The sequence below is a fragment of the Schistocerca piceifrons genome, chromosome 6 (genome assembly GCF_021461385.2).
Source record: "Schistocerca piceifrons isolate TAMUIC-IGC-003096 chromosome 6, iqSchPice1.1, whole genome shotgun sequence".
Taxonomy (NCBI): domain Eukaryota; kingdom Metazoa; phylum Arthropoda; class Insecta; order Orthoptera; family Acrididae; genus Schistocerca; species Schistocerca piceifrons.
The window spans coordinates 100,651,977-100,668,397 of record NC_060143.1 but is presented as its reverse complement, the minus strand read 5'-3'; positions in this window follow the sequence as shown (position 1 = coordinate 100,668,397).

Here is a 16,421-nt window from a genome sequence, read left to right as displayed (position 1 = left end):
TCATATGCATAGCTTCCTCCTCCGCCCCCCCCCTCCCCTCCCACCAAGATCTAGGGTCATGTAATGCAGTTCCAATCAATAAGGCGGCAGCATTATGTGGAACTATCAATACAACGGGTGATACTTGGTCGCTAATTTTCTTCTCCTCTAGAGTTGCTGTAGGCGGCAAATGCAGGAAACCGTCACCGGCGGAAGACGAAGGAAAAGGAGGACATTGCATCGTCTCCGACTGTAACGGAGGACACAAAGACGAACGGGGGGACTCCGCTCCCTCTTCACACACAGGCAGCTCAGAAGGAGCCACTTCTCGAGCAGGAGGGATGCTGGAGATAACTTCTTCGCCACTCACCGTACCACGGACTGGAGGCATCGTATCATCGAGAGGAGCAGGAGACACAATCGATGCGGAGGAGGTTGGCGCAGAAGGTACTGCCAAATCCTCACCATCACCATCGTGAGTGCGACGTGGCTTGTTTGTCGTCGTTGTAAGTTCTATCCTGGGGCCAATAGGATTCTGAGCTTGTCGCGGAGGTAAAGGCGGAAATTCATAGACACGAATATCAGAACTGACTTTGTTCACTATAATCCGAAGCAGAAGTAGGGCCGATGGCGGGAATAGAAGGAACAAGATAAGCAACCGTCAATTTGCGACGCTGCACTTATGAGTGCTTTAATACAAAAACCCTCCGCGGACAATTAGACCGAACTTATCCACTTTCATTACATAGGAAGTAGGTTCCATCTAGACCAGTATACATGACACGGACGCGATATATTGCGTTTGACATGCATTTACACGTACGAATTCCGCTATAACACTGTATTCTGTATTCAGTAGACCAGCGTTCACGACGGACGTGTGTCACGTTACTATAAGAAGTCAATATGTCCTTTAGAACATTTTCATCCACTTCCGGCTGGAACATTGGTATATTCGATTTCAGCAGCGGCGAGTGACATACACTAATGGAAATATCACGATGTCTGAACGGGACTTGAGAACTATGTCGCGACGGAATCTTTGAACGTGAAGGGGATCCATAAATTTCACGTAAAACACGTACTCGTCAGCATCAAAATAAGCGGTGTGGACGTGATCAGAGTTCACATGAATTGTATCGACAAGCCAATCGTGGATATCTAGAGACCCGGGCTGCACGTGTCGCGTTGTGTTGTTTTATCGAAAGTAAAGCTCACAGCATGTTTTGTGGAATATACGTGGAAACCATGGTAGTCATAGCGGAGCGGACGACGCCACTGCAGGTAAACGGACACAAACAGACAATAAAGACGGAGCGGTGATGCTACGACTCACTCGGCAGACAGAACAACACTAACGAGGAAAACTCCACGCAAACGAAGCTGCGTCAAGTGTAATAAACAAGAACCTTCCCATTCGGCGCTCGAAGCGGAACTGCCTTAAGGGGCTAATGTGGCACCATTAATTTGTGAAATTACAATGAAATCCAGATCCTTAGCTGCTTACAGGTGTTAATAAATATCAACGGGGAGAGTTGAAAATGTGTGCCATGACCGAGACTCGAACTCAGGATCTTCTGCTTACATTGCAGACGCTCTATCCGTACGCCTGCAAGGTACCTCAGAGTGTTCGTTCAGGCAGGCGCTGGCCCTCTGTAATTAAAAAAAAAACTAGTAAAGGAATCAACGATCAACTTGAACTGATGTCCTATGACGTCCGCCCAGACTAAACGCAACGAAAATTACCGAAAATAAAAAAAAAAAAATCCGTGTGAGCCATCGAGGACACAGGACAGCTCCACTCCAGGGACTTATTCTGGCACGCTCCCCGTGAGACCCACATGTCAGAAAGAGCAGATACCATCTTCATATAGATAAGGCGTACCGGCCAATGAACATCTTCAGTGCGGATGCACTGTCATTGCCCGAACTCTCACAAAAGGATGGAACGAATTTGACTGCCGTCTGGATATTCACCAAGCGGATGTTGGTGGTTATGTTGAACATTTCCTAAACGTAATGGTAAACAGTGTGCCAATGTTGTACGTGCATGCATGCATGTAGCAAATTCATTTTGTAAGAACACATGGTTCTTTTGAAAGTAAAAACTTTATAGTCCGATCGAGAGTTAAAATTTAACACATGTTTATCTCTTCATTCATGTAGAAGATACATTGTAACAAAAGAGTCAGTCTAGATCGCAACCAATATTTTTTTAATGTGGCCACCGGTTTCAGTGAAACATGACCGTCTTCAGAATACTAACTCCACGGTGACCTGTGGAGCCGGAACACGAACTGCTGTACTTCACCGAGGCCTTAGTGTTTCTGGGAGGTATTGTTCCGTCGTTGCAACTGCAAAAAATGCCCTTTTTTTTTTTTTTTTTTTTTTTAGCAGACGCCTTTCGCTTAGTTCAGGTAAGGCATCACCAGTGGTCTATGATTAAGTTATTTATATTTTGATTTGCTTTAAGATCGAAAAACGGTTCGTTAACACTATGTTGATTTATACTTACGGTGATTTCCGCATGATTTCTCGCCTACTTCGATGTTTTCCTTCTTTCGACACTGATAGTTGTATGGCCACACAAATGAAGAACTTAAAGCCTTAGTGGTCTGAAGATTGTCATGTTTACCAGAAACCGGTTACCAGACTAAATAAACAAAAGTCGCGGTCTAGACTGATTGTATTCGTTGTTCTACATCTTACGTGAATAAAAACCGAAACGTGAAGTAAATTTTAATTATCGATGGTGTTACGAAGCTTTGTTACTCAAAAGAACCATCCCATTTTACAATTAATCTTTTACATGCATGGACATACAACGCCGGAGCACATTTTTACAATTACGTTTTGAATCAGAGTTTTCATTTATCTTGCACAGCATGTCAAACATCCTGACGAAGTGAAACTTATTCCATTCCATTCCATTTTTATGCAGTTTTTGACTGGTAGCTTTTTATACATACGACAGCTCCGTTTGCCGTCTGGACACAGTACCAAGGAGTTAATGGTCTGAAGAATCTCATATTTGACTGAAACCAGTTACCAGAAAAAATAAACATAAGCCGCGATTTGGACTGATTGTTTTTCTTATACTGCTTAAGCAGATCGCTGCCGTTGCAACATGACTTCAAAAGTTAAATATACAGTGTGATCCACTGATCGTGACCGGGCCAAATATCTCACGAAATAAGCGTCAAACGAAAAAACTACAAAGACGAAACTTGTCTGGCTTGAAGGAGGAAACCAGATGGCGCTGTGGTTGGCCCGCTAGATGGGGCTGCCATTGTTGAAACGGATATCAACTGCGTTTTTTTTAAAAATAGGAACCACCATTTTTATTACATATTCCTGTAATACGTAAAGAAATATGAATGTTTTAGTTGGACCACTTTTCGCTTTGTGATGGATGGCACTGTAATAGTCACAAACATATGGCTCACAATTTTGGACGAACAGTTGGTAACAGGTAGGTTTCTTAAATTAAAATACAGAACGTAGGTACGTTTGAAATTTTATTTCGGTTGTTCCAATGTGATACATGTACCTTTGTGAAATTTTCATTTCTGAGAAAGCATGCTGTTACAGCGTCATTACCTGTAAATAACACATTAATGCAATAAATGCTCAAATGATGTCCGTCAACCTCAATGCATTTGGCAATACGTGTAACGACAGTCCTCTCAGCAGCGAGTAGTTCACCTTCATGTTAGCACATGCATTGACAATGCGCTGATGCATGTTGTCAGGCGTTGTCGGTGGATCACGATAGCAAATATCCTTCAACTTTCCCCACAGAAAAAATCCGGGGACATCAGATCCGGTGAACGTGCGGGAAATGGCATTGTGCTTCGACGAGCAATCCACCGGCCACGAAATATGCTACTCAATACCGCTTCAACCGCACGCGATCTATGTGCCGGACATCCACCATGTTGGAAGTACATCGCCATTCTATCATGCAATGAAACATCTTGTAGTAACATCGTAGGAAATCAGCATACATTGCACCTTTTATATTGCAGTCGGTAAAATGGGGCCCAATTATCCTTCCTCCCATAATGTCGCACCATACATTAACCCGCCAAGGTCTCTAATGTTCCACTTGTCGCAGCCATCGTGGATTTTCCGTTGCCGAATAGTGCATGTTATGCAGGTTTACGTTACCGCTGTTCGTGAATGACGCTTCGTCGCTAAATAAAACGCCTGCTAAAAGTCTGTCATCGTCCCGTAATTTCTCTTGTGCCCAGTGGCATAACTGTACACGACGTTCAAATTCGTCGCCATGCAATTCCTGGTGCATAGAAATATGGTACGGGTGCAATCGATGTCGATGGAGCATTCTCAATATCAACGTTTTAGAGATTCCCGATTCTCGCGCAATTTGTCTGCTACTGATGTGCGGTTTAGCCGCGACAGCAGCTAAAACACTTACTTGGGCATCATTATTTGTTGCAGGTAGTGTTTGACGTTTCACATGTGGCTAGACACTTCCTGTTTCCTTAAATAACGTAACTATCCGACGAACGGTCCAGAGACATGGATGATGTCGTCCAGGATACCGAGCAGCATACATAGCACACGCCCGTTGGGCATTTTGATCACAATAGCCATACATCAACACGATATCGACCTCTCCCGCAACTGGTAAACGGTCCATTTTACCACGGGTAATATATCACGAAGCAAATACCGTCCGCACTGGCGGAATGTTACGTGATACTACGTACTTATACGTTTGTGGCTATTACAGCGCCATCTATCACAAAGCGTAAAAAGTGGTCCAACTAAAACATTCATATTTCTTTACATACCAAACGAATATGTAATAAAAACTGAGGGTTCCTATTTAAAAAAAAAACGCAGTCGATATTCGTTTCATCTATGGCTGCGCCATCTAGCGGGCCAACCATAGCGCCACCTGGTTTCCACTTCAAGTTAGACGTGTTTAGTTCTTTGTAGTTTTTTCGTTTCGTGCTTATTTCGTGAGATATTTGGCCCGGTCACTATCAATGGACCACCCTGTATAACCCAGTGAAATTGGGCGGAATTTTTTGAAAACAACGTATGTTTGCATTTTCTGCTTGTTGATGCAGATTGGCGTGCATAATATCACGCTAAACAATCTGTTTGGTATCGCGACGTACTGTGGAATCACTACGTATTACCCTTGAAGGAAATTTCGAGCTACATTTTGAGATCACCAGAAAAATTCGTCTAACCGCTGCTCAACGAAGCACATGAAAAGCCAGAGAGTAATGCGGAGGATATTTCATGACTGTTGGTCATTTATATCAACTACTTAAAGCACATAAACGAGGGAGCAGGGATAACGTTTCGTGTGACGCTTATAAAACGGCAGGCGGGCTTGACGGCGGGGTGCTACGCCGTAGCAGCACACTAGATGCAGATCCCTTGGCGGCACAGTAGCGGCGCGGGGAGGTTCCAACTTGGCAGGCGTGGAGCCGGCATCGACCACTTGCCGCGCCGCTTAATCCGGGCCGCGCTCCAATTAGAAGAGCCGTAATTGCGGTACAATAGCCGCCCCCCCTCTCCCAGGGAGGACTGCGCAGCGCAGCAGCCCCATCCAGGCGCTGTCGCATTAGTACCGAACGCACCGCTCCGACTGCCATTGCGTCGCTTCCAGGCGTCTCGTCCCCACACGCGAGCATAAAGGGGCGCACGTAGAGACAAAGAGGAAAAACGACGGAGAGAACGACTACTAAACCTCAAGAGAAGAACAGAGGACTCACAGTAAATGTGCCGTACTGGTGTAACGTGCTTTAACTGGTGCTAGTTGCAGCCATTTTCTGGGCGAACCACACAGACGAGACAATAAAGTTGCAACACCAGAAAGGATAGCAAATAACGAAATTTTACTTGCTGTGCGCATACAGGATAGGAGGAGCAATGCGCTATTAAATTTTTAGGTGATTTAGGTGTACACAGCGTGTGAAATTCAGTACACAGAGTTGCCACTTTTCACATTAATAATGTTTCTAACCCGGCTAGCCATCAAGCAGAGCTCATATAGCATAACAGATACGGGTGGGCGCGTCATTCCACGCAGCACCTTCACATTGCCTCAGTTCATTAATTCACCAATCGTAGTGGCTCCCAAGCGTACCGTGCCAAGCCATAAACAGATATTTCCTACGTCTGCATCTACTCCAAAAGCCACCATACGGTGCATGGTGGAGAGCACTCAGTTCCACTACTAATCATTTCCTCCGTTACGTCACAGTTGTTGGCTACGATATGTGGACGACACATTCGTTATCTGGCCTCACGGTGAAGCGGAATTGGAAAACTTCCTCCAGCACTTAAATAGCCTGCACAGAAATATAAAGTTCACACATGAGACTGAAAACAATGGTACCTTGCCAATTTTGGATGTGGAAGTATATAGAGCTGCCGAAGGTAAACTGGGACACAAAGTGTACCGGGAACCAACGCACACTAGTCGGTACCTGCGCTCTGTGAGCCACCACCAGCTCAAAAGTATTCTATTCTGCATACGTTAACTGCCCGAGCCTACCGGATAAGCGATGAAATTAACATCAAATTAGAATTAAAGGAGCTACAACACACGTTTAGTGCCAACGGCTATGATGACAACATCATAAGAAAGGTAGCTAAAACCAAAGGGAACAGAACACGAGAAGAAGGCAGAGAAGAGAAGCTACCACTGGTACACTTACCATATGTAAAAGGCGTCATTGAACAGCTAGGCAACGTCATCCGCCGACGAGGTTTCAAACCGATTTTTCGAAGCAGCCACAGGATCCACGAAACGATAGGTTCCACGAAGGATGTAGACAACAATCTTAACACTACAGGTGTTTACGAACTACGGTGTGAGTGCGGAGCTGCCTACTTAGGAGAAACAGGGAGACCTGTCAGCTTACGAGTAGCAGAACACGAACGCTATGTACAATTACAAAAACATAATAAATCGGCGATAGCGGAACACCGCCGTGACTGTGGACAACCTGTCAGGTTCCAGGAAGCCCGAGTACTGGCGAAAGAATCGTGGATGCGAGAACGGAAAATAAGGGAGGCGATCGAAATTATTAAGCATCCTGACAACACCAACAGAGAAGATGGCTACAAACTCCCGGCGTCCTGGCTGCCGGCCATCCCAGTCCAACGGGCCGCGAGCGGTCGCGGGGCAGAAGCTACACGGGACACGGGCGTATCTGCACAAACAGCTGTAGAGCAACTGTCAGTCCACTTCCGCGCACACCAGGAGGAAAACTTGCCGACCAGAAGCCGAACGCTGATTGGCGGACAGCTACCAATCGTTGACGACATGGACATCCACGAATAGCCTCTTTCTTTCCATCTTCCCTTACGTCATGGCTAGCCTATGATATTAGAGGGCCAATTAAAAGTTTTCAACAGTGACGTCAGACATCGGTAGTCTGTAATAAATAGAAGCACCTATCCCCATGCAAAACCATTCGTGGCCTGAGGAAGGCCGTTGCAATTCGACCGAAACGTCGGTTTTAGTTTATTATTGTTGTTAGTTTTTAGCAATGACACGTCATAATACCCAGAAGAATTTTAATCACTATTTCCTTTCTTGTGGCACTGGCAAACAGAGAGGCAGGAGAAACGACTCTCTACGTGCCTCCGTATGAGCCCTGATTTCTTCTATCTTATCTTAGCGGGCCTTACGCAAAATGTATGTTGGCGGCAGCAGGTTCACTCTGCAGTCAGCTGCAAATGCCGGTCCTTTAAATTTTCTTAAAAGCATTCTGAGAAAAGAACATCACCTTCCCTCCAGCGATCCCATCTGAGCTCCCGAAGCATCTCCGTAATATTCAGTGTTGTTCGTACCGACCGGTAATAGATCAAGCAGCCCACTTCTGAACTGCTTCGATGTCTTCCTTCAATCCGACCTGGTTCGGATCCCAAACACTCGAGCAGTACTCACGAACACTCGCACGTCACACTAGTGTCCCATATGCTGCCTTTTTCGCAGATGAACTACACATTCCCAAAATTCCTCCAGTAAATCAAAGTAGACAATTCGCCTTCCCTACCGCAATCCTCAAATTCCAGGGACGCTTATTACTACGTAATCCATACGGCACTTTGTGCGATGGTCGGAGGACGATATGTTTGTACGGTTCTTCTGCGTGAAAGATTTCTTAAACGCGAAATTTAAAACTTCAGTTTTCATTTTGCAATCACCTACCGTCAGACCACACTGGTCAAAGAGACAGTCCCACTCAGCAATTTTACAAGGGACCGGAGTTTTATGGAGTTCTCGGAGAGATCGTTTGCTAAAGTATGACAGTGGTAGTTGTTGTATGCTGTCAGCACAGATCTTTTCACAGACGCCCGAATCAGTGGGTGACACCCCAGAGAACGTACTGCCGAGGGTAAAAGTGGAACATGTGGTTTATTGGGGTACGTCGTGGCAGTGCGGTCAACATTTGATTTTGCGTTATCTGATTGACAGGAAACTTCACGGTGAACTCGAAGATAGAACACGGCTACTGGCCTTAAGTCGTCGGAAATGTATCGCCTGCTGTCGACATTACGGACTATGCGAAAGAGAGGTGATGGTGCTCTTTACCAAATGAACGCTATACCATGACCCCAGGTGCTGTGGCAGTGGGAGATGACGATTGCCATCTAGCTACGTCCGTGCACCTCGTACCCACTACACACTGATACGTCCATCACCATGCTGCACGCAACGCCGGAATCCGCCTGAAAGGCGATGTGATACGAACGTTGTGTCTGCTGTTGTAGCTGGGCGGACCGTTGTCTGTGCACCTCTATGTGTTGGCACGTCAACGGAAGCCTCAACAGTGTCGCCGTCTTCACAGTCTGTGGTCTGCGCTCTTCCTCACGTCGTCACACTATCCATGTCTTGCAAACAAGACATTTAACTGAACGCGCGACTGTTCGATACTGCGTTGCATAGTGAACAGTACGTCTGTCCTCTCGGGCACTAGTCACGTGGAACCCTTGAGGTGCTGCATGGCTTTTAATATTTGTTTATTTATTCAGCCTGATCTGATTAGGCCCAACAGGACTTGTCTTACGTCGACCAAGTTTCCACACATACAGAACCTTTTTTATAGGATAGTTACGTAAGAAATAACAATTTTAATATGACAAATGGCATTAAAATGATTTGAGTGTCTTTAGTGGCGATGTGAGTCAATAATACTGACTATGAACCGATAAAGCATTCACTGCTCTTGTTAGGTGGCGTCGTAGTTCACACAAAGTTGTTGGAAGAGTAGGCACATTCTCGTACTGTTTCGCAAACTACGCAGAAAATGAAAAAAGGAAATGTATGGCTTACCGGGTATTGAGGTGCAGAGCCTACCGGCGCAGTTTGAGATCCCATTGATTGTCCCTTACGCCGTAGGATGTGCAGTGCCGCACTCTCGATGGAAATCCAACCGCAGAGCGGTAACCTTTGAAACGGAGAACGCTCCTTTAATTCTTCTTTGATGTTAATTTCATCGCTTATCCGGTAGGCTCTAGCAGCCTAACGTATGCAGAGCAGAATACTTTTGAGCTGGTTGGTGGTGGCTGACAGCGTGCAGGTACCGATTAGTGTGCGTTGGTTTCCGGTACACTTTGTGTTACTTCCGTCTCCAGTCTCCGTACAGCGGCCAATGAGCCACCGAGCGAAGTAGCTGCACGAGCGAGACACCTGCCGCGAACCACACGAACTAGCAGCTTTCAGCTTGAGCCAAGGTAATCGTGTAGTTTGTTTGCGTATGTTAAAATCCACACCATGCTCCTATCTCCATACGTGTGGAAAAGACAGTATTATGAAATCGGATGAATGTATTTGCAACTCCTTGTGTAATCCACTAATAAAATTGAAAAACTGGGCGTTTATTCTTTTCTCGTGTTCGTAGGCTGCGTTCGTCACCGTTAACAATCATATGCCCCGGAGGTAAACCAACACACGTGTGCCACATGCTTTCCTAGTTTTCCACACTTAAGCAATAAAATAACGTCAGTTGGCATTTTTTGTGATCTTTCCAAGGCGGTTGATTGTGTAGATAATTTTATAGTCTTAAGAAAACTTTTAGTTTTTATGGAACTGACGGCTTTAAGTGCAACTGGTCTGAATCGTACTTCAGAAATGGAATGGAAAGCTTGTGCTGAATCGTTCCAACAATACTGGGAGGGGAAAAACTTTTAGTGACTGGGGACAAATCAGAAACGGAGTCCCTCAGGGTTCAAGTTTGGATCCACACCTGTTTCTTATACTTGTGAATGACGTCCCACTTAACATTCAACAAGTAGAAATGATACTTTTTGCAGACGATACTAGTGTTAGAAAAAATTTCGTTAGAGTGAAAGCAGCAGAAGAGATGTTTTACAAAGAATTATTAAGTGAAACTTCCTGCCAGATTAAAAGTGTTTGTCGGTCGGAGACTCGAACTCGGGACAAAGTTCTAATCAGCCAGGAAGTTTCATATAAGCGCACACTCTACTGGAGAATGAAAATCTCATTTTGGAATTATTAAGTGATTCTCAGAAAATAGATTCACCGTGAATTTTGAAAACGCGTATTCAGTCCTGTAAACAAATAGTCATATTAGCAACTGATGTGCCATATGAGCAGGAGTCAGCGGATAGGGTAGAATACTCGAAATGTTTTGGTGTACACACTGATGAAAACCTGAAGAGGAAGGAGCATACCACTCAGCTTCTCTAACAATTAGGGTAAGTTCCTTTCGTTCTTCATACAATTGCTAATCTTGGAAACAAACGAATCAACTTCCTGACATGTTTTGCATATTTCCACTCAATAATGTCTTTTGAAATAATTTTCTGGGGTAACTCTCCATTAAGAAAGAAAGTACTGATTGCACAAAAGTGAGCAGTAAAAATAACATGTGGTGCTAACCCGCCGTCTTGAAGTTGGGCATTTTAACTACACTGTCACAACACATATATTCGTTAATGAAAATCGTCGTAATCCATCACAGATTTAGAAGAACATTAATATATATCTCCAACACAAGAGGAAACAATGCCCTTTATTACCATTACTAAACCTGTCTGTGGCTTAAAAAAATAAAAATTAAAAGAATTATTTTTAAATGTAGTGGTATGAGCATTCATTAATGTTAACACTAATCCTGTATCGTTTGTACCTGTAAACCGACTTGGGCTCCACATCACTTTGATAAAAGAATTGTCCAAAAGCTAACTAACTAACTTTGTTCTTTAGTAAGACTACCGAACATCTACTCAAATTATACTGCAGCAGCAGCAGGTACTACAAGATGCTGAACGATTTCCACATCTCGTCATTCTTATTTGTAGTAACGGCGAGGTAGATGCAGACACAAGAAGCAGAAGTTGGAAACCTTCTACAGTCTTCCATCGAATACGATCCACATGGCAGTTAGACTCCAAATGTCCAAAAGGCTACAGCTGTACTGCTCTGTCATACTACCAATGGCCATATTCGCATTAGAGATTTGGAAAGTTTCAGCAAAATCAGCACACAAAGCGCATTGTTTTTCTCCAATGGTCTGTGTTCGATTCCCGGCCGGGTCGCGGATTTTCTCCGCCCACGGACTGGGTGTTTGTGTTGTCATCATCTCATTGTCATTCGAGACGTGGCGAAACTGGAAAGACTGGGAACTTGTACGGGCGCTGCTGACCACGATGTTGAGCGCCCTGCAAACCAATATCATCATCATCACCATCACCATCATCTCCCGTATGACGGTTGAGGGAAATTTGGAAGATTTGCCATGGCCAACACGTTTCAAGCGATGGAGTGCTGAGAAGTGGTCTACTTCGTCTTCTCAAAACCGTTACTGAAGTTTACTGATGCTTGCAAGGCTTGTTATATGCATGAAAGGCGGATTAATACCCACGCAAGCACTGTTGTGGAAACCAACGGATGCATACAGAAGCAGCAGAAGAGCTCGTAACAACCGGAAACGAACTTCTGCAAAAAATCTTTAGTGTATGCACATGAACCGAAAGGAATCCCAAAACCTGGCAGCTGATCAAGTTCGCCGGAAAAACTTCGTTGCCCGATATGCTTCCTAACGTTAGAGTACTACGTCTAGGTACATCAGTCTGGAACCGCGCGACCGCTACGGTCGCAGGTTCGAATCCTGTCTCGGGCATGGATGTGTGTGACGTCCTTAAGTTAGTTAGGTTTAAGTAGTTCTAAGTTCTAGGGGACCGATGACCTCAAATGTTAAGTTCCCTAGTGCTCAGAGCCATTTGAACCAGTTCAGTACCACGTCTAACTAAGTCTACCTTACGTAAAGAAATCTAAGATTTCTGAGCTGTCAATTATCATATTCTTATTGGGTTGATGCCATTGGGGAATGGCAGATCTATAAGTCACACCAACTGTGCTGTCAGATGGGCGCGGCTCGTTCTATCTCAGGCTGTTTAATTGCCTACATCAGCGTTATAATGTCTTGTTTTCCACGCTGTTAGGAACGAGTTGTCGGAGGATTAATTACTCGACTCGGAATTCAATCCAGAGAGTAATTTAACGTGCATTAATTGTGGTGCGAGACAACGCCGCAGTTACTGCATCGTGCTCCAGTATTAGTAGCATTTTCGGACAGTACTCTGGACTACACGGGAGTTGACGTACTTCCTTCGCCAATAGTATGAGTGAACGCGCGGAATTTTCCCAAAGTCTAGTTTGACATTTGTCAGGGTTTCAAATTCTGGGGCCACCACTTTCTCCAAGAAGCATTCAGAGGACTTCCCTCGATGTCGTAGGAATTAATGGTCATTTTACAGTAAGAATACTTCTGCTATGTAGTATAACTTCACAGTTATTCATCTTTCCCTAGATTTAACGGGGGCTGAAGCTATGAGATTGCCCTCTTGAGAGAAACAAACCACTCATTATTTAGCTACAGCGATGATTTCTGGCAATGAAGCTCCAAATGTTCAGAAAATCACGTGAGCTACCCACAAATCGTGAAGTCGGGATGTCGACCGAGAACCCGGTAGAAGGGAAAAAGAATGATCCTACGGGTCATGGAATCGAAGTGTCGTCGGCAGTTTCGAGTTTCGTGAACGAACTGTATCAGTTCAACGCGACAGTGGTTCTTACTAAACCAGCTGACTTATTTGGATTCATAGTCAATTCTTAGTTGTGACTTAGAGTTGCAAGTAATGCGATGCCGACAAAAAGTTTGTTTTTATTCTGTGCGTGACTTGGCTCAGATCGGAAAATTTAGCTAGAGGTCAAGTCACAAATTTTCAGAAGACTACGTGCGAACTCCTACATTTGTTTCCTGATGCCCATTGTCAGATTTTTGCTGTTATTTATCTGGCACTTTTTATTCTGTAAAGATTGGAATTGCAAAAATGTAGAAATAATTTTGATTATATGGACTACTACTCGTCATATCCTTTTCTACTGTCAGCTGTGACAAGTGCAATATATTCAGTCTGCTGTTAAGTTCTAAGGTAGACTCTGCAATTCTATTCGATGTTTCCACAATATGCTCGTCTTTGTCAGTCGTCTGTACTTCTGAAGCATGCGCGCTAAGATCTCCCAGATACAAACATTGGCGGAAATCTCTCTACTCGACACGTGGTAATGCGAAGAATTTTGCCTCAAAGCCCAATAGCAATTGAAAATAACTTCTGGGCCATCCTGCCATCTGCGGTGAGCCGTGGCGCCATTGAGATAGTAGACTGTTCTTTCTGTCGCCAGTGGCTCGGGTCTAGTATCGACTATGCCCCATTGTCTACCTGCCCTCCTTACTATTTTCTGGTTTGTACCCGGCCGTCAGAGTTCTACTCAGTCGGCTCTTTGGATGCAAATATCCATGAGGAAGGGTTGGTATCTGTGGTTCTATAGGTCTTTGCTTGCCGCTATATATACGGGGTTCGCTGGCCTGAGAGGAGGGGACGAAGTTTGGAGTTTGGCGGCAGCGTCACGAGGTCCGAGAGGCCCAAAGCAAGGAGGGCCTGCGCAGAGCGAAGATACCGGAGTACTTCACCGGGATCAGCGTCGGATACAAGCAGCAGAACGACATCCCATCGGTTGGTTGGCAACACTCGTGTCTTAAGATCACTCGTGGTCTGGCTGCCCTCTTCTACCTGGCTCTCACCGGCACCACTCAGTAACGGCCGCGATGCACCATGGTTCCATGGAACTGTTTGCTGACAAAGGGGAGTAACATACTGTAATCCTCATGGTGCTTTGTGGCATTATCTACCTGCCCTCCTTACTATTTTCTGGTTTGTACCCGGCCGTCAGAGTTCTACTCGGTCGGCTCTTTGGACGTATATACAGGCCGTAGTATTTTAGTAAGACACTAGATGTCGTTTGAAAATTTGTCCCGCTATTATATTGACTCTCCTTTATGGTTTGTACCAGATCATTAATGTTCTAATGAATCAGTCGCAAATACAGCCGGAAGAATTGTACGGTACAAGTTGCCGTTAGACAAAAGAGGGACCTTGTGGTTATATTTAGATGTTAACGGGTCCATTTCTTTGATTGTAATTGCATTTCTCAGTCATTAGTTATAATCTGAACAACCTGTTCTACTAAGCTGTTCAGTGCTGTGTTCGGAAGCCCGGGTCGTTATTGGTGTATTTTAGCTGGATCTTGTGGTTCAGCCGAGCGAATTCTCTTGTAACAAGTGTTCAAAAGTAATGTTTTAAGACGTTCTTTTAGGGGGGTCTTAATAACTGACAATCAGTTTAACTTTGAAAATATCAACAACCAACTGTCACCAGGGCTTTAGTCAAAATAAAATTATCAGAAGGGACGGGTTTGGATCCAGCCGCAACTTGGTTGCCGAATGAAATTACGAGATTGTGTAAAGGAGGAAGTTATTTACGAGATTAAATTCGTTGCATTAAGGCACACAGTCTTCTAGTATGGTGGCTGTGAGATGGCTTTTTTTGTTTTTTGTTTTTTTTTCCCCGCTCTGCTCAGCACACATCGCGCTGCCTGCCGTGAGAACTGCATAGCGTAACGTTCAGTCGATACGAAGATTCATACCATCTACTAATCTAAATAATCAATGTTAGTTACTATCCGATTGTGTTCAAATTTGGTACACAGCCTATTGTTATTAATGGAATCATGTTGTCAAAATTTCAGATTTTTATTTATTATAGTTCCGGAGATAAAGAGAATTATCAAAGAGCCCTAAAACGTACACTCGATTTCCCACGTCAGAAACAACAACAGTTTGACTTTTAATTATCATCTGAAGCCATTACGAAGGAGTCAGTACATAAAAAATCAGTTAACTAGAATTTCATTTTTAAAACTTTAGTACAAAAATCAGTCAAAATTATTGTTGTTGTTGTTGTGGTCTTCAGTCCTGAGACTGGTTTGATGCAGCTCTCCATGCTACTCTATCCTGTGCAAGCTTTTTTACCTCCCAGTACCTACTGCAACCTACATCCTTCTGAATCTGCTTAGTGTATTGATCTCTTGGTCTCCCTCTACGATTTTTACCCTCCACGCTGCCCTCCAATGCTAAATTTGTGATCCCTTGATGCCTCAAAACATGTCCTACTAACCGCTCCCTTCTTCTAGTCAAGTTGTGCCACAAACTTCTCTTCTCCCCAATCCTATTCAATACCTCCTCATTAGTTACGTGATCTACGCACCTTATCTTCAGCATTCTTCTGTAGCACCACATTTCGAAAGCTTCTATTCTCTTCTTGTCCAAACTGGTTATCGTCCATGTTTCACTTCCATACATGGCTACACTCCATACAAATACTTTCAGAAACGACTTCCTGACACTTAAATCTATACTCGATGTTAACAAATTTCTCTTCTTCAGAAACGATTTCCTTGCCATTGCCAGTCTACATTTTATATCCTCTCTACTTCGACCATCATCAGTTATTTTACTCCCTAAATAGCGAAACTCCTTTACTACTTTAAGTGTCTCATTTCCTAATCTAATCCCCTCAGCATAACCTGATTAAATTTGACTACATTCCATTATCCTCGTTTTGCTTTTTTTGATGTTCATCTTATATCCTCCTTTCAAGACACTGTCCATTCCGTTCAACTGCTCTTCCAAGTCCTTAGCTGTCTCTGACAGAATTACAATGTCATTGGCGAACCTCAAAGTTTTTACTTCTTCTCCATGAATTTTAATACCTACTCCGAATTTTTCTTTTGTCTCCTTTACTGCTTGCTCAATATACAGATTGAATAACATCGGGGAGAGGGTGCAACCCTGTCTCACTCCTTTCCCAACCACTGCTTCCGTTTCATGCCCTTCGACTCTTATAACTGCCATCTGGTTTCTGTACAAATTGTAAATAGCCTTCCGCTCCCTGTATTTTACCCCTGCAACCTTCAGAATTTGAAACGTTGTCAAAAGCTTTCTCTAAGTCTACAAATGCTAGAAACGTAGGTTTGCCTTTCCTTAATCTTTCTTCTAAGATAAGTCGTAAGGTTAGTA